Raw genomic sequence first — 18,200 nt, forward strand, 5'->3', positions numbered from 1 at the left:
CAGAGTCTCCCAAATAGCCTTTGAAAGAGCATGACCCTGCCAGCACCGTGATTCTCTTGGCCTCTAGCCTCCAGAACTGTGAGAGAATAAATTTCTTCCCAGTTTGTGATCATTTGTGATGGCAGCCCAGGGAAACATACACTTCCTGTTTCTCAGCCAGTCTGGGAAATGGGATAATATCACCCGTCTTGCTGGGAGGCGTGAAGGACACCTGCTGGGCTTCCAGTGAAGGGCTGGCAGGGACTGTCATTATTGCTGTAGATCGGCACTTTGTACACGCTGGGAATCCGCAAGATGCTGTCTCCCGGCACGAACACGATGAGAATAACAAGGGCCCGATCCTGGAAGGCACCAAGGGAGATGTTGGCTCCTTGAGAACAGAAGATAAAGGGACCTGGGGCAGCAGTGTGGGGTTGGGGAGGGGCTCCCCAGGTCCTGTGCAGCCTAATGCTCAGAGGGTGTCTGAATATTGGGGGTTCTCCTTGCCCCGAGGGCCCTTCCCCAGGCTTGGCCTGTCTCCTTCAGCTTGTCGGCTTTAGCTGTTGCTCTGATTTCTCCCGCCCTTTGGGCTGTACTTGACTACTCGTTTTTTCCTTTGGCCACACTGCGAGGCTTGCAAGATCTCAGTTTCCAGACCAGGGATTGAACGTGGGCCACGGCAATGAAAGCCCGGTATCCTAGCCACTAGGCCACTCTTGACAGTCCCTCAGACTACAAAGAGATTAAACCATTCAATCCTAAAGGAAATCAACCCTGAATATTCACTGGAAGGACTGATGCTGAAGCTGAAGCTCCAATACTTTAGCCACTTGATTGGAAGAACTGACTCACTGGAAAATACCCTGATGCTGGGAAAGACTGAAGGCAGGAGAAGGGGATGACAGAGGATGAGCTGGTTGGATGGCATCACTGACTCAATGGACATGAGTGTGAGCAAGCTCCAGGAGATGGTGAAGGACAGGGAAGCCTGGCGGTGCTGCAGTCCATGGGGTGGCAAAGAGTTGGACACGACTGAGCAACTGAACAATAACAACACCAACAAGACCACCAACCGACTCCTAGGCTGAACTTGACTTTAAAAGGGAGAGGCAAGGGTGCTGCTTGGGGTTGGGGGCAGAGTGCCAAGTCGGGGGCCGCCCCCTGCAGGCTCCATGGGTGTCTAAGAATGGACAGGTCCTGGACCTGCACGAAGGACTTTCTGTGGTTGGCGAGACCCCTGGCTTCTGACCGGGTATGTTGAGCAGGGGTCACAGGCATGAAAGCACACAGACCATGCCCTTCACACCCCCAATTCAGAACCCAACCTTTTGTGTACATCCCATAAACCATTCAGTCGTCATCCTCCCCCGCTCAACCCTTTCCTTCTGAAGCAGTTGGGAGGAGAAGGGGGTCATCTCCACCCTCTCCCCTTCCCCAGGCTCATTCTGGCCTTCTCCAGCAGGATCAGCCCCCTACCCTCACCATTGGTATCCTGCGGGGGTGGGAGGAGGGTCCCAATGCTTTTCTACTGTAATCACAGACTCCAACTTTTTTGTCTTCATTTAGTGAGAAATGTTGGAGAGTTCAGGGGAATTTTGCTAAAAATACCAGGAAAACATAAGCAAAATACAAAAACTCAAGTCCAGATGAGTTCGTAGAACATGAGGTCATGTCCTACTAACAGTGTCTTCCCCGGGTGGGTACCACTGTGGGTGGGGCAGTTCACCCCATAGGTTGAACCATATGAAGTCCATCAAAGTGGTCTGATAAATTCAAAAGAGTTACAGCAGATTTTTTATTTTATTTTAAAAAAATTTAATTTTATAGTTTCCCAGGTGGTGCTAGTGGTAAAGAGCCCAACTGCCAATGCAGGAGACAGAAGAGACATGGGTTCTATCCCTGGGATGGGAAGGTCCCCTGGAGGAGGGTATGGCAACTGACTCCAGTATTCTTGCCTGGAGAATCCCCATGGACAGAGGAGCCTGGTGGGCTACAGTCTGTGGGGTTGCAAAGAGGCAGACACAACCAAGGCGACTTAGCACAAGCACATTGCTGATTAACAATGCTGTGATAGTTTCAGGGGGACAGAGAAGGGACTCAGCCACACACACACATGTATCCTTTCTTCCCTAAACTCCCCTCCTGCCCTGGGAGCCACATAACATTGAGCAGAGTTCCACGTGCTGAACAGTTGGTCCTTGTTGGCTATCCATTTAAATACAGCAGATAGTACATGTCCATTCCAAACTCCCTGATTATTCCTTGCCCCCACCCTTCCCCCAGCCACCATAAATTCCTTCTCTAAGTCTGTGAGTCTGTTTCTGTTTTATAAGTTCATTTGTATCAATTCCTTTTAGATTCCACCTATAAGGGAAGTCATACGCTATTTCGCCTTCTCTGTCTGACATACTTCACTCAGTATGACAATCTTGAGGTCCATCCGCGTTGCAGCCAATGGCATTATTCATTCTTTTAAATGACCGAGTGTATATTCCATTGTGTATATGTACCACATCTTTATCCATTCCTCTGTTGATGAACATTTATGTTGTCCCCATGTCTTGGCTATTGTAAGCAGTACAACAGCTTTATTTTAAAATGTCAATATTTACTACATGCCAGAAACTACATCTTTCTCATCATTTAAACATGATAGAAACCTTTAGGAAAGAAGAACACATGTAAGGCAAAACTCTTTTAAGTTAAATATGTGTGCAATTTTGAATACCATTGTTCAACCCTGTGCAAACCAGTCCACAATTGTGCCTGTTTCCTCTCATTTTCTTCCTTGTCTTTTGTCTTCCTTGCTTGTGATCTCTCTCCATAAGTTTTCTTTTCCTTTCCTCAGCCTTGCCATCAGCTGTTACTTTGAAATTTGCTAATTTAATGCCTTCAATTTCTACTATAATATTCACATTTCTCCCCACTTCTACATGAAAGATTCTCCCTAATCAATACTTTTTATTCTTATGGCTTTCCTATCTCTTTGTTAATATGAGATGATCTTTGTAGAACGCATTGTCTCTCTGATGAAGAGACATTTACTAGAGTTATGTGGTTTCTTCCATTTCCTTCCATTTATTTTCTTTCATGAAAATAAACAAAATTTTAAAAATTATATTTAAAGTAGTCAGATCCCTTCTCATAGCAATATTTCTATGCATTTAGCACTCTAAATTTCTACCTGTGTCGGTGCAAAAATAGATTTCTGAAAATGGTTATTATTCACTGATTATGGCTATTTCTGACAGGGAGATTTCTTTTTATTTTGTTTTGCTTCTTACCTTTTCTTTGTGCTTTCTCAGTTAGCTTGAACTCTTTAAGCATTTGTACAAATGCAAAACATTAAGAGTATAAAAGCAAAGTGCAGGACATCGAGTAGATACCTTATCATTGACACAAAGTTGACTTAGTGCAGTATCTCACCCAGTAAATATTAACAGGGAAACTGCTGAAGCATAAGCAATTTCTTGTGGCTCTATGTAATACAACCTATTAGACCTTTAATAATAATTATTTGAGCCAGGTGTTATCAGACCCAATTTGCAGATAAGGCCACTGAGACGCAAAGCTATTGAGTGATGTGGCCAAGATCAGCTCACCAGAAAGGAGGAGCAGAGAGGAAAAGCAATCCCACCTGCTGCTGAAGGCCACTCCCTTGACCACTGCCCTGCCCTCCCTCCAGAACCCACAGGGTCCTCCCGGTTGCTGTCAAGGTTCACTGAAGGCTCCTGACACAAAGATCAAAGGTTCTTCTCCAAAGGAGAGAGGGTTTGCCTCCCCATGGGGGACACCTGGCTGTGCTGAGGCGGGAGGAGGCAAGGTGAAGCAACAGTGATGGCACTTGGGGGTAAGGGTGGGGGTCTACGGGAGGCAGATGAAGCGAAGGGTGGGAGACCAGGGGCCTGAAAGGGCTGGAGCGAGATGAGAGACTGGAAGCCAGGGCCTCAAACGCCACTGAAGTCCTCCCAGCATCCATCTTGCACCCCTAGGTTGGTTCTGTCCCCCCAGGGCCCTGGAGGTCTCGGAGGCTGAGTCGGGGGGGTGGTTCAGCTACTCTCTGAGTCCGGCTGCCACCCATGGAGGAGAAGGGGGAGGACAGGGACCCCAGGACCCTCCAGTTGGGCATTTCAGCCCCCTGCCCAGAGCGCCAGACCCCATCACTCAAGGCCCAGTGGAGGCTGGCAGCCAGGGCAGGGGACCAGAGGTTGGCAGGGAACGGCATAAACTCCCCGAGGCAGTGAGCGAGGCATAAGCAAGGCTCCTTGCCTGCCAAGCCCCCTCCCCTGTGCATGCACATGTGTGCGTGCGCGCACATGCACGCGCGCACACACACACACACACACACATTGAAATGCAGCCCATTTGCACGGTAATGGCTTTGCGACAGCAGGAATTATCTGCAGCATTAGTGGCAGCCAGGTTGGGGTGGAGGGTGGAGGGCAGGCTGAGGGCAGGGGCCCCAGGCTGAGACTGGGGGATACCAAAGGAGGAAGCAGGCCCCTGGGGGTGGGACCTGGGGGGCTGGAGATGCTGCAGAGGCCGCGGCATGGGTGGGATGCAAAGGGCTTGGTGAGGGCCAGGGCCAGGTGGTTGGCCCCTGCCCACTGCTGCCCAGTCCTTTCCTTCCTGTGCCCAAGGCCTGTAAGTGGACAGATGATCAGGGGCACTAACTCAGGACCTGAAATCATGGCCAAGCAGCCCCTGCGTCCTGGCCTGGCCTCAGGGCTATGTCTGCTACTCAGTCCTGGGCTGCTGCATCCTCTGACAGGTTGGGGGGGCAAGGGTGATGAAAGCACCCCTCAGGAGGGGAAGACATGCGTGTGCGTGTCAAGGGGTGGCAGGGTTGGCATGAGCTATTTCCCTTTGTGACCGTCAGAACCTAGGAAGCAGGGTCAGGTTATCCAGCAATGCCAGGGGCCGGGGGGTGGGGCAGTTGGGGAAGAAGGATCCCTTCCTTCCTCAGATCAGGAAACTGAAATGAGCCACCACCTGGGTCTTCAGCAAAAGCCTCTGAAAGGCTGTTTCAGGGTGAGGACACTGGGGTCTAATCCTTCCCTATACCCCCTTAGCCAGTGGGCCTCGGCAGGGGCTGCAAAGCCCCAGTTTAAAAAACAAAACAAAACAGGAGCAAGCTGGAACCTTCCAGGCTGCTAGGGATGCTAAGGCTGAGGTGACGTGGGGGTGGAGCTGATCCCTGGAGTACCTAGTGTCCCACCCTAGGGCTCCGGTGCTTCTGCCGCGGGGGTGCTGGTGAGTCATGCCTGTCAGTCTGACAATAAAGCCGGGCTCCATGACTCTGGCGGCAGCAGAGCATCCTGCCCACCTGTGGGCACACCCAGATTGCATTTGCTGAAATAAATTGCTGGAGAAAATAAATCCTGCACACATGATTAATGGGAGGCAGGGAGGCAGGCAGCCGCCACAAAGAGCCGCTGGGGAGCAGAGTGACAGTCGGGCACAAAGCCAGAACAGCCGTGGGGCCTTCGGGAATGGGCTCTGGTGACTGCACAAGCCACCAGGTCACCGTGGCCCTGGCACTGCCACCAATCAGGGCGTCTGAGGCTGCAAAACAAGACCCCGGGGGCTCTGACAAACCCCTGGCTTGACTCTCCACCATTGCGGGCAGGGCAGAGGGGGCCAATCCTGAGTTTGGAGCCCCCCAGACCTGGGCCTGACTGTCCCTGGTGACGGTGGCTGGTGGGGGTGGGGCGGTGGGCTCCCGTGGGCCAGAGTAAGGAAGTAAAACCAAGGTCTCAGGAGCAGAGACGAGGGCTGTGGAGAAAGATACTTCTCTACCGGCCAGTGGTGAGTCCTTGATGAGTCCTTGACCTCCTCTCTGAGCCTCAGTCTCCTCATCTGCTCAATGCAGCTAGTACCCGTGTCTCCCACGTAAGGCGGTTGAGAGTCGCAGCTGAGCCCATCTACACATGGATGTGGGGCACACAGGGAACTGTACCAGCCAATGAAGGCGTAGTCAGCATCTCTGATGTGCCTGTGTTGTTTCAGGGACTGGGGTACAGTTCCTGCGCACATGGGGCTTTTAGGCTGGTGCCCGGCAAATGTTGATGAAATAATAATGGTATAGTATATATAATTTCAAAAGCACAAGGTGCTGTTAAGAAGACCTGTATGCTGGGGGACACAGGCAGAGGAGTGACAGTCTGGAGGTAAAGACAGGCTTCCCCGGGACACTGAACACAAGTGAATGTGAGGCAAAAATGCAAAACTTCAGCGGTGCATCCTGTTGGTGAGGCTGCGGAGAAAGTCTGGTCATTGCCTGGGGAGGGCAAACAGTCCAAGCCCCATGCAGGGCAACTAGCAATACCTGGTCAAGTACCTACCCAACTGCCACATGCTCTCACTGTGTGACTAGTACTCTCTCTCAGGGCATTTTATCCTACCTATCCATACAAAAACATGCAACCACCTAGGTACTCATCAAGAAATGACTGGATTACATAGACTGTGTGTAGCTACACAGGGCTTCCCTGGTGGCTCAGAAAGTAAAGAATCTGTCTACAATGCGAAAGACTCGGGTTTGATCCTTGGGCTGGGAAAATCCCCTGGAGGAGGGCGTGGCAACCCGCTCTAGTATTCTTGCCAGGAAAATCCCTTGGATAGAGGAGCCTGGTGGGCTACAGACAATGGGGTCCCAAAGAGCTGGACATGACTGAGCATGCATGTAGCCCACACACTGGAATACAATACAGCTGGAAAAAAGGAACAAGGGATCTACTGTTATGGAAAGAATGTCAAGATAGATTTAGTGAAGACAAAGTGTACATAATATGCTTCCTTTTGTGTAAGAATGGGTGGGTGGGGGAATAAGAGCATAGATTTTAACTTTGTGCTGAAGACTTCATAAGAAATTAATAAAAGTGCTACCTGGCAGGTATGTGTGGGTTGGAGCCAGGGGCTTGGAAACAGGGTTGCTGGAAGGCTTTTTACTTTGCATTGTTTTAATTTTTTAATCAATCCCATGTAGATATTATCTACTAAAAAGCAATTGTTAAAATTAATGTTTAAGAGACTTTGTTTCTTCCTGGAGGATGCAGGGCTCTCTGGTGGAATCTGTGGGGCAGGACTGAAGGATCCAGAAGCCCTGGGGCGGATGTTGGTCACTGGATAAACTGACAACTCTAGGCCCGCCTTCAAGTTGGAGTGGCCGGAGAATAAACTCTGGCCAAACAAACCAGCTTTGCGCGCAGTTAATCCATCCAGTCTTCAGAGAGGGATAGGAGCTGGGGGAAGGGGGACCACAGCACAGGACTCTGGGTCCTGTGCTCGCAGGATGACCGAGGTCTTCGCGGGTAGGGCTGGGGAGTGACCGAAGCCTGGACCTCGGATGCCCGCGGGCTCAGAGGGAGCAGGATCGCTCAGAGAGCGTTGGATGAGACGCCCGCCACCCAATGGGGGTTCAAGAGAGAGAAAGGGTGCGCGGCTTCGCGGGCCACCGTAGAGCTGGGGCTGATCCGCAGACCCTCCGCACCCTGACCCCGAGGACGCCCCGCTTCCAGACCGACAAACCGGAGGGATCCCGGGTTGAGGCGGCGGGGGGCGGGGTGGGGCGGGGGGAGGGGCGGGGGGCGGGGTTCGGCCCCCACGGGGAGGCCGAACAGGCGTGGGGCGCCTCCTGGTGGCCCTCCGTGAGAGACGCAGGCCTTGAAGAACCAGCAAGCCCTGGACCAAGTCCCACCTTCCCCGCACCCCAGGGAGGAGTTGGGGGGCTAACTAAACCCAGGGGTCTCACAGATGGAGGACAAGGGATTCGAACTGGGGAGACCCAGGGGGAGATCTTGGGCGATTGAAGGAAGACCTCAGTGACGGGGGCTACCCCAGGGACCCCTGCCTTTGGGAGTCAGTTTCAGAAGCACCGCCCCTCACGACGACCCCATGCCTCCCAAATCCCCTCCCTCTGGCCTCCCCAGCGGAAGGGCACAGCGGCCTGCCGCCTGCCGTGTGTTCTTCTGGGGTTCAGGGAGTAAGCCTTCAGTGTTTTCTGCCCTCGCCCACCGTGTATTTCTACCCTACCCCTCCCCTCCCCCTTTTCCCCAAGATAGCTACGCTCTGTTCTCTGCAGCTCTGTTCTCTGCATCATCCTTTACCTACTTCAGCCCCGGACCTGGGCAGACTTGCCCACCTGTAAAATCCTGAGTGAGCAAAGTCAGCACCGATGAGGCTGAGTGGGACCAGAGGGCAGCGTTGCAGAAGGTGGTGCTGGAAGGAGAGGGGCACAGAAAGTGGAGGTGGCTGGGCTCCCGATCCCCACTCCCTGAGACATGGGGCCCTGGGCCTGGGATTTGAGGCTCCCCCTCACCCCATCATCATGCCTAAGCATCTCCCCTCTGGGAAGCTCCCAGGCCTTCCCTGCTTCCCAACTAGTGTGTGTGTGCGCGCGCGCGCACATACACACTCACACACACACACACCAGGCTGTGCTGGTCCTCTGAGCAGAGCATCTGAACCAGGCCATTCCGGGCTTTATCAAGTGCTTACACGTTCTGGCTCCACTGAGCCTAAAGATCTGCCCATACTGCAGATGAGGGAACTGAGGCATGGAGCAGTCGATGGCTTTACCAAAGTGAGTCAGGATCCCCAGGTTTAGGCACGAAGTCTGCTGAGGAGTAAAAGCAGGTGTGGGGACTTGCTCCAGGTGTCATCTAGCTGACATGGTCATTGCTGGGGCCTGGGGGAAATATGACAATTAACGACAATTTGTGAAGTTTGCTGAACCATTAGGATGCGCCAGACCCGGTTCTAGGCATCCCGCAGGAACTGACTCGGGGAGCCCTCACAGAAGCTTCATGCTGAAGCGGCTATAAGCACCCCACTTTACAGATGGGGTCTGACAGAAGCACGACAGAGGTCACACAACCTACTGGGGTCATGCCACAGAAAGGATGAAGCTAGGACTTGGACCCAGGCAGGCCAGATCTGTTGTCTGGGCAGCAGATCACCTCTGAGGTGATGCCAGAGGGGCAGGCACCCTGAGGTCTGTCTCTGTCCTTTTTGCTCTCTCTGAACCACCTTGTCTCTAAGTTTTATTCTGGGCTTGCCCCATCTTTTCCTCCTCCAGAGTCCCCTCAACCCAGCAAATGCTGCCTCATGGGGCCCAGGCTATTGTGTACCAGGGGTTCAATGGGTGGGGGTGCTCCTTGAATGGTGTGGGAACTTGGAGCTGGAACTTACCCTTTTGTATTGGCCCCCTTTCTCCATAAAACAGGCAATCCATGTGGCTGAAGGCCTTGCCTATTGGCCTAAGCCAGTTCCAACAGGGCCACCATCCTACCCAGTGCCCTCCCAGCCCAGGAGGCTCCGGATCAAGTAGAGGGACATCGAAGACCAAGGCCTGCCTTGAAGCCAGGCCTCCAGCCTGGAGGCTGAGTCCCCCTTGGTGGCTGGCCTGCCCCGCTGGGCTGCAGCCCTGGCTAAGGCATCCTTGCCTGTACTCTGTACAGGCATCTCGCCTCTTTGCACACCCCAACCCCACAAGTCTCCATCCCCCCACCCCTAGCCCCATTTCTTCTCTCCCGGCTGTATCTGTATTTCTGGGTATCTCTGTGGCCTGTCTGTCTCTCTGCCATCCTGCATGCCCACCCAAGGTGTCCCAAGCCCTCTCTCAACCCCTCCACCCCCAGGCTCCCCCACCTTCCCAGAGCTTGGTCTTCAGGAAGCCTCCTTCTCTCCCTAGCTCTCTTCCCAGCCTTGCTGGGGGCGGAGTGGGAGCAGGAGCACATTTCTTGTCGTCCAGGCTTAATATCTTAATGCAAAGCCATTACTCACCCGGAGTCCAGGCAGGGCAGGCCTCTCCCCTCCTCGTTTGTCATCCAGAGTGAAGCCTCTGCGTTGTTCCTCGGGGATCAGATTAAGGCACTGACAGGCCGGATGAACAAATTTAGCTGCCAGGGCCGCCGCCTCCTCGATCCCTCCCGCCCCAGCCTCTCAGGCTCCCGGCCCCCTGAACTTTGAGTAGGGGGAGGTCTGAGGCCTCAGGCAGTCCTGTTTCTTGGTTCTGGTCCTCCTCACCTGGCAAGGGGTTGAGGGATGATGGGCGATTTTCTCCTGAGTGAGTGAGAGAGAAAAGGAGCTAGGTCCAGAGTGACCAGGACCCCTGGGAGCTATTGGACATTTACTATGAAAATAGAACAACCAATGCTATATATGTCGTCCTTAAAGCCTGCCAGGCCTGTTCGAAGCCTTTTACTTGTCTGTATTCACTCATTCAGGCCTTGTAACAACCCTATGAGGCAGGTACCATTAGTATCTTCATTGGCAAAGGCTCAGAGAGGCTCAATGACTTGCTCAGGTCACACAGCTAGTGAAATCTATGTGCTAGTTATGGTGCTTTACATTTTTGTTAATTTTCTCAGCACAATATCTGTGGAAACCAACAAGGACCTACTGTATAGCACAGGGAGTGCAGCTCAGTATTCTGTAATAACCTAAGTGGGAAAAGAATCTGCAAAAGAATAGATACTTACATGTATTTTTAAAATCTCTTAATACTATAATCATTCAAGAGGGGATATCTAATCTGACATTGTCATGAGTAGAATAAGTATTATGTAAAAATCATGGTTATAATAACAATAATTTCAGCTGAAATAAAGGCAAAACAGTATCGGTGGAGACGGATTAGTGTCAGTCCCCTCTTACAGATGAGAAAACTGAGGGGTTTGCCCAGATCTGGAGCCCTCTGGTACGGCTCTGTATCCCACCCTGGTCCTGCCTTCCCTTTCTCTTGCGTCCCAGGGCCAGGCTTGTCTCTGCGCTCAGCCGATTTGGGGAAAGCAGTAGTGTGAGGCTTCCTGGCTTGGGCTGTCTGCCCCTCAGTCCCATCTCTGGAGCCACATCCTCCACCAGAGCTCTCGGTTTGCAGGGGCAGAGTTCAGAGTAACCCATCTTCCTTGCCCCTCTCTCTGGCCTTGTCACTGGGCATCTGCTGCCTGGAACCCAAGTCCCAAAGCTGAAAGCCAAGAGGTGCCTCCATGGGAGGGGCAGAGGAGGGGCTGCAGAGCCCACCTGGAGCTTTCTTGCTGCCGCCTGGACACAAACTCTTTCCACTTTCCACATCAGCCTGGTTCCCATAGTAACCACTGGCTTGCTGTCTCCTAGCAACTGAGTGGTCCTCAGAGTGGGAGGCAGACCAGTGGAGAGTGGCTGTCATTTGAGGCCAAAGAAGTTGAGTTCAAATCCCAGCTATGCCAGGTCATAGCTGTGAGGTCTTCGGCAAGTCACTTAACCTCTCTGAACCTCTGCTTTCTCATTTGAGAAATGGGATATTGTTCAAGGATGAAGCATTTACGATTAAGTCAATCATCTGGGAAACTGTAAAGCTAGGCAAAGGTGTGGAATGAATGAGAGAGGGCCAGTGGGGTACTGCTGGATCTGGTAGGAGCAGAGGAAGGTGGGGCCTGGGTTCTAGGTGGGAGTCTGGAATGGGTGGGCCTCCCCACATGAAGGACCCCACCTGGCAGCCCCCCCTCAGACTCCCTGACCCTTCAGACAACCACAGTCCAAAATCCGATGCTTTCTGTCATCATTTGCCCAGGGACCCTTCTAGAGGAACCACATCTCGACAACAGGTCTGCCTCCTTCATAAAACTACAAGATATAGGCTCCAAGAATTGGATAAGTTCTAAGCCCTGTACCTATGTTATTTAATTTTACACAATAAGACAGGCTTTTCAAAAATTCATCCCAGTGTCAAATGTGGAAACTAGGACTCAGAGAAGTTAAATTACATGGCAAGCTCTGGAAGCTGAGCAGAGACAGCTGATACTGGAACCTCACTTCCTAACGTCTTTCCGGGGCTCTCTCCTACGAGTTAGGAAGGAAGGAGTGGGTGAGGGAGGGGTCACCTAAGGATGGAGGTGCGGGGAGAGGGAGGGAGGGGGCTCCAGGTCAGGGCCGGGAGCGCGCGAGGTAAGGGATAGGGTCAGGGGATGGGACAAGGAAAGCTCCCGGTGCCCGGGGGAAGCTGGGCGGGGGGTGGGGGGGGGCGGGCGAGTGGGATGAGGGACGAGGGAGGGGCAGGAGGCCCCCACCCTGGGGACCGGGAATTAGCCGCGTTTCTCCGCACCGATGGGCGGAGGCGAGGGTGGAAAGGAGACGGGCAAGCTCAAGGGGCAGGTTGGAGCCGGCTGCCCGAGAGTCCCTGGATGGAGTCCCCAGAGGTCTGGCCTCCGGCCAGTCCGTCAGCTCCCCCGGCGGGCGCTGGACCCTCGGTCTCTGCCCTCGATAGATTGGGAGGGGACGGGGAGGCCGAGAGGGACAAGGATCAATACTAGCGAGAGAGCTCGTACTCCCGGTCCCTGTTTGGGTGCGCATCTCCCAACCCACGCAGCTGAACACCCGCCATGCTCCCGCCCAGCCCCCTTCTCGGGCCAAGGCCGAGGTCGCTGCTGCAGCTCGGGGCGCTTGATTCAATTAACTAATTCCCGACAAGACAGATGTGCAATTCCGCGCTGCCTGCCATGAGAGGAGATGGAGCTACTCTAGGTCGGGGGGGGGGGCGGTGACGTCACGGCTCGGCGGTGACGTAATGGGCGCCGGCCTGATGTCCCACAGCGAGCCGGCCCGCCTGGGTCTCTGCAGTGAGTGTGTGCTTGCGTGTGTCCGCCTGTGTGTGCGAGTGCACACCTGTGTCTCAGGGCGCTGCGCCCCGCCCCTCCCCCTCGGGAGGGACGCCCTTGGAGGTCTCCGCTGCGTCTACGATTTGGTCCAACTAGGCTGATCCCTAAGGGTGCGACCTGCCCCTCCTCTCCTCCCCTCCTTCCTCCTCTTTGCCCTCTGCATTTGCCTCCCTCCCCAGCCTTGCTCCCGAGTCTCTTACCTTGGTGGAGTTTTCTGGTGAGTGCGTGCAGAGTGAGGCCCGCGCGTGTGCCTACACACCCAGGCATGCACATGCGGGTGCGCACAGGGCCCACTCGGACACAGGTGTATGCCCACAGGCGCAGGCTTCCAAACATGTGTACAGTGGTGCCCCGGTGAGCAGAAAGGGACCCAGGGGACCACAGCAGTCTCCCAGCTACACATCCACACCTGTGCACACATGCACAGCTCTAGGTCTGACTGCGGGGTCCTGCAGGGCCCCCCAGACCTGCAGCCCCCAGCCTCTTGTGGGAGGGGAGCATTGAGGAAGGGGTGGTAAAGCGGGAAGGGAGGCCCTGTCAAGGACACCAGCAAGGAAAGGGGAAAAAAAAATGAAGTGGAAGAAATAAAATCAAAAGGCTTTTAAGGCTGCTCTCCCCAAGTAGTTGATGTCTTGGCTGCGATTGCCAGCAATGAAATATTGTGCTCTCTGATCGCTTAATGCAGGGAGCCCCGCAGCCCCCCTCCCCCAACCCAGAGGCAGTCCCCTCCCCTCTCCTCCCTCCCTCCCGCTTCCCTCCTCTCCCATCTTCCCTGGCAGATTTGCCTCCTGGCTCCAGGAAGGGTCCAGAGAGTGTGGTGGAGGGCACAGCTGATGCCCACTCCCAGCCTGGCGCCAACCCCAGGACGTGCTCAGGAAGCCCCAGCTGGCACGGGGGCCCCAGCCCAGAGCCTGGGCAGGAGGGGCGAGCCAGCTCTGGGCTGGGACTCCAGCTCGTGCCTGGAGGTTGTGCCCAGGGCTCTCCTTGCAGAGATGTTGGGTTTGGGGACTTAAAGCCGAGGCACCCGCAGCCGGGAAGAGAGGGACGTGGAGACCCGCATCCTGACAGGGATCCCCAGCACCCTGGAGGGGCTGAGGCTCTTGGAGATTGTGTGCGGGTGGGGGGCGGGGGTTGGCTAGGCGACGGTGGGTGGATGGGTGGAGGGAGCCCTGGCCTGATTCTCAGCCTTTGGTTAGAAACTGAGCTTAGGAATGTTTAAAAGATCTGGCTTTCAGCCTCAGCTCCATCACTTCCTGGCTCTGTGACCTTGGGCCAGCTCTGAGCCTTCTGTGCCCGAGTCCCACACCGGGGAGGATGGAGCAAATAATAGAACTGGCCTCAGAGGGTTATTGGAGGATTAGAAGAGAAAATATATGCAAAGTGCTCAGCATAGGGCCCATGCACAGGGAGGGGGATGCATAAGTGGGGCTAATTATCTCTGTAATTTCCCCACCGACTCCACTCCCCCCCATGCCTGGACTTCGAGGGGCCTGAAGCAGCCTCAGAGGTGGTGCAGCCCTCCACCCTTCTCCTCCTCCTCCTCTCTCACCCTTGCTTCCACACCCCACCCTGCCCCCAGGCAACTGTTCTCTGCGCCTTTCTGTCAGGGCAGCCAAATTGGCCAAATCTCCGTAATGCTAAAAAATTGGCCCATTAGCCGGCAGAGAACAGGGACGGAAGGGGAGAGCGGTGTGCATCCCTGCCACAGAAGTGCGGAGACAGTGGAGTGTGCGGTGGCGGGGGGATAGGGTGGGGCTCCAGGTCTCCCCAGGGATCCAGCAAGGCCCAGGGAATGGTCAGCTGCCAGTTTGTATGTGTGTGTGTGTGTGTGTGTGTGGTTGGGGCACCACTCTATGCCAGACTGTCTGCTGGGGGCTTTCATAGCATCACTTCATATAATCTCAGCAACAGTCTTGAGACTTTGACCTTGTAATTATTCCCATATTGCAGATGAGGAAACTGAGACTCAGAGACAAGAAGTTCTCAAGTAAGGTAGCTCTGTGTGTGTCAGGGAGAGGACTTACACCCTGGTCTGAGACTGCTGGCCTCCTAGGTGTCCCGGTGACCCCCAAAATCCCCCAGGAGCCTGGCTCCTGAAGTCTCTGTCCTGCCTCCTGGCCCTGCCCATGGGAGGGGTTTCTCACTGCACTGGGGCAGGTGACAGACCGAGAGTTCACCTTGTTGGGATCAGCCATACCCAGCTGCTCCTCAGTGGAGAGAAGTGGGGTGTGGGAGGAGTCCTGGGTGCCCACAGGAGGATGCTGGAGGGAGATTGACGGCTCTAGCCTTCCCTGCTGGAGGTGCTCAGGGGAGGACTGCCCACCTGGGCATGATCTCAGGTATTATTGTCCCCGTGTTTGGATGAGGAAACGGAGGCTTAAAGAGGCCGAGTGATGTGTTCACAGCTAGAAAATGGTGATTAATCCATATTCATCTGACTCCAGAGCCTGAGATGTTTAATCCTTTTGCTCCAGCGATGGAAAGCTACCTCACTGGGTGTCGTGTCCTATTCAAGGACAGCTTTAATCCTGAAATTGTTTTCATTCACTCTTTCATTCTATAAATATTAAGTACCTCCAAGTGCCAGCACTGTGGTCCGGGGACACGTGATGGATAAGACCCTTCCCTGTGCCCGGCCTGGCTTCTGCCTGCAGCTCCCTCAGACCTGCAGGCCCCAGGCAGACCCTGGCAACCTCTGTGCTACTCAGCCATCTCTGCTATTCCTATCCTCTCTTGATCTGCTGACACACAGATGCTAATGTCCCCAAGCTCTGTGGGCACCGGCGTCACCATGCCTGCCCTTGAGAGGCTGAACTGGCTGCAAATGGTTCCTTCCTCTGCAGCCCCCAGCCTTCCCACTGCCATCAGACCTGAGGCAAGGCAGCAGGTACCAGCTGTCCCCTGAGGATCCGACTGTCCTCTTGGCGCTCCCGAATGCCCAATACAGCGAGGTCCATGCTCCGGGTCGAAGAGAGAAAAGCTGGGGGGCTTGGGAGCAGCCTTCTCTCCTGGCTACCATCTAGTCCCGTGTCCTGAGATATCACCAAGGGCGCTGCTGAGCTGCTGCATATCCTGCCCGCCCTGTGCAGCCACCGCCCTGCCCGCTCTAGGTCTGACTGTTCACCCCCGACTTGGCCACCATGTGCGAGAGATAAATGAACTCCCAGAGTTGTGGTCCAGAACGTGAGGGGATGCTGAGGGAGATGCAGCACTCTGGCCTCTGTCTGGCTGGAGACAAGATTAGAATCCAGCTTCTCAAGTTGTACAACTCCTTTAGACCATTTTCTTCCCTCCAGCCCTGGCAAAGGTCAGCCACAGGGAGGCTTGGGCAGGACTGCCAAGGCCCAGCAGGGCGATGGGATGGCTGGCGGCTGCTGGGTCCTCAGGAAGCTGGGCCAGGAGGAGGGGAGGCCTCTGATTGCTAACTCCTGGGTAGACCAGGTGGCTCTCTCCCCACTGCCTTTTCCCCTTGTCCTCTGGCTTGATTCCACAGGCTCCTCAGCTAAGAGGTGGTGATGTATATTAGTTATGACTTTGGCTTTATTATCGGGCCGTTTTTAGTTCAAGCTCTTCCTCTGCTACTTGCTAGCTTTGTGACTTTGGGAAGCTCCTTCCTTATAAGCCTTGGCTTCTCTAATGTGAAGTGGAGGAATAATACTGCCACCTATTTCTTGGGTATTATGAGGGTTCAATATGATAAAGTGTCCATATTATTGGACTGCGAGGAGATCAAACCAGTCAATCCTAAAGGAAATCAACCCTGAATATTCAGTGGAAGGATTGATGCTAAAGCTGAAGCTCTAATACTTTGGCCACCTGACGCAAAGAGCCGACTCACTGGAAAAGACCCTGATGCTGGGAAAGATTGAGAGCAAGAGGAGAAAGAGACAGCAGAGGATAAGATGGTTGGATGGCATTAGTGACTTAATGGACATGAGTTTGAGCAAACTCTGGGAGATAGTGAAGGACAGGGAGGTCTGGCGTGCTGCAGTCCATGGGGTTGCAAAGAGTCTGACATGACTTAGCAACTGAACAACAACAAGAACCATTATTAGAACAGTTCCTGGTACAGTGATGGCAATCGCTGATGGCAATGGTGGTGGTGGTGATTTTGATGGAATTGATGACGATAATTGAGAAAGTGATGGTGATGATGGTCAGAATTGTCATGATGATGGTGGTGATAGCAATGAGGCTTGGTGGAGATACTGATGGTGCATTTGTCAAAAATTATGGTGGCAATAGAGAAGATGGTGATGATGCTCATAGTTGTAATGGTGATGATCTCAGTGATGATGATTTTAGTGGAAATGAAGATGATGGTGAATTTGGATGAAATGGTGCTGATGATTGAGAAGGTAATGGTGATGCTGCTGCTGATGATAATGGATGGTGATAGAGGTGCTGATGGTGGCAGAGATGGGGATGATGAAAAGGATAGGGTGATGCAATTTCTTGCTCACAAGAAGGAGAGAGCAGGTGAAGAAAAAGGGAGTATGAAACAGGTGCTGATCAGTGACCTTCCCCCTGCCCCACCCAGCGTGGCCCAGCTGCTATTAGCCCACCTCCCCCAGCTAGCCTAGGAGAAGGGAAGGGCTTTGCTTCTTTCCAGCCTGGCACTGACTGGGCATTAGTTTGGGCTCTGATCTGACCATAGCCTCTTGGCCTAGACCTTGGGGAATGTCCACCAGTCCTGATGGGCGGGCAAGCCCTGGTTCTCCTGCCCCAAGGGACTTGTCAGCAGGTGACCGTGGTGTCCAGAGTGGTAGGCATGGCATTGTGCATGGGCCTTGGACAGGGCTAAGGCCCAAGGTTACGGCCCTTCCCTCTGAGCTCTGAGGAGCGTCTGGCAGGCTCTGTAGGAGAGGACAGTTACATGGCTTGGAGGGTCAGGTTGACATAGTGCTTCTGAGTTTGGTATCAGACCACTTTCAATCCTTTTCCACAACTGATGAGCCAGGGGGTCTTTGCAGATTCTTACTCTCTGAGTCTCAGCTTTGTCACTGTCCTGACACACAGGCTAATATGGTATCTACTTGATAAGAGTTATTTTTGTAATAATCCTATGAGTTAGGAGCTCAGCAAACTGCCTGGCATCTAGGAGGCACTTGGGAGATGTGGCTTTTTTTGGCTCTGCTGGGCTGCACAGATCCTGGCCAGGGCCGGACCCTGGGTACTCATGGGATGGGCCAGGGGCCGGGCGGCGGGGGCGGGGGAGTCTCTAGCCGCTGGGCCTCCTGGCAGGCGGGCTGGGTTGGCAATTTGGGCTCCGACGCCCTACCTCCCTGTTCCCTTCCTGGCCGCCCTACCTCCCGTTGCCTTCCTGTGCCAGGCGGCCAGCCCTCGTTTGCCCCCACCTCCCAGCCTCCCCCTGTGCCCTCTCCACAGGCTGGTGAGGGCTCTGACGTGTGAAATAAAAAGGGATTTTAATTACCTCTCAGCAAAACAGCAATTAGAGAGAATCACAGCACAACAGCAGTCCCCTCCCCCACTCCCTCCCCCTGCCAGGTCTGCTTTCCCCCCTTTTTCTCCAGCCCCCACCCAAGCTCTGAGGCTGGATGAAACAGGATGCCCTCCATTTCA

Source organism: Cervus canadensis, chromosome 24 (assembly GCF_019320065.1).
Source record: "Cervus canadensis isolate Bull #8, Minnesota chromosome 24, ASM1932006v1, whole genome shotgun sequence".
Taxonomy (NCBI): Eukaryota; Metazoa; Chordata; class Mammalia; order Artiodactyla; family Cervidae; genus Cervus; species Cervus canadensis.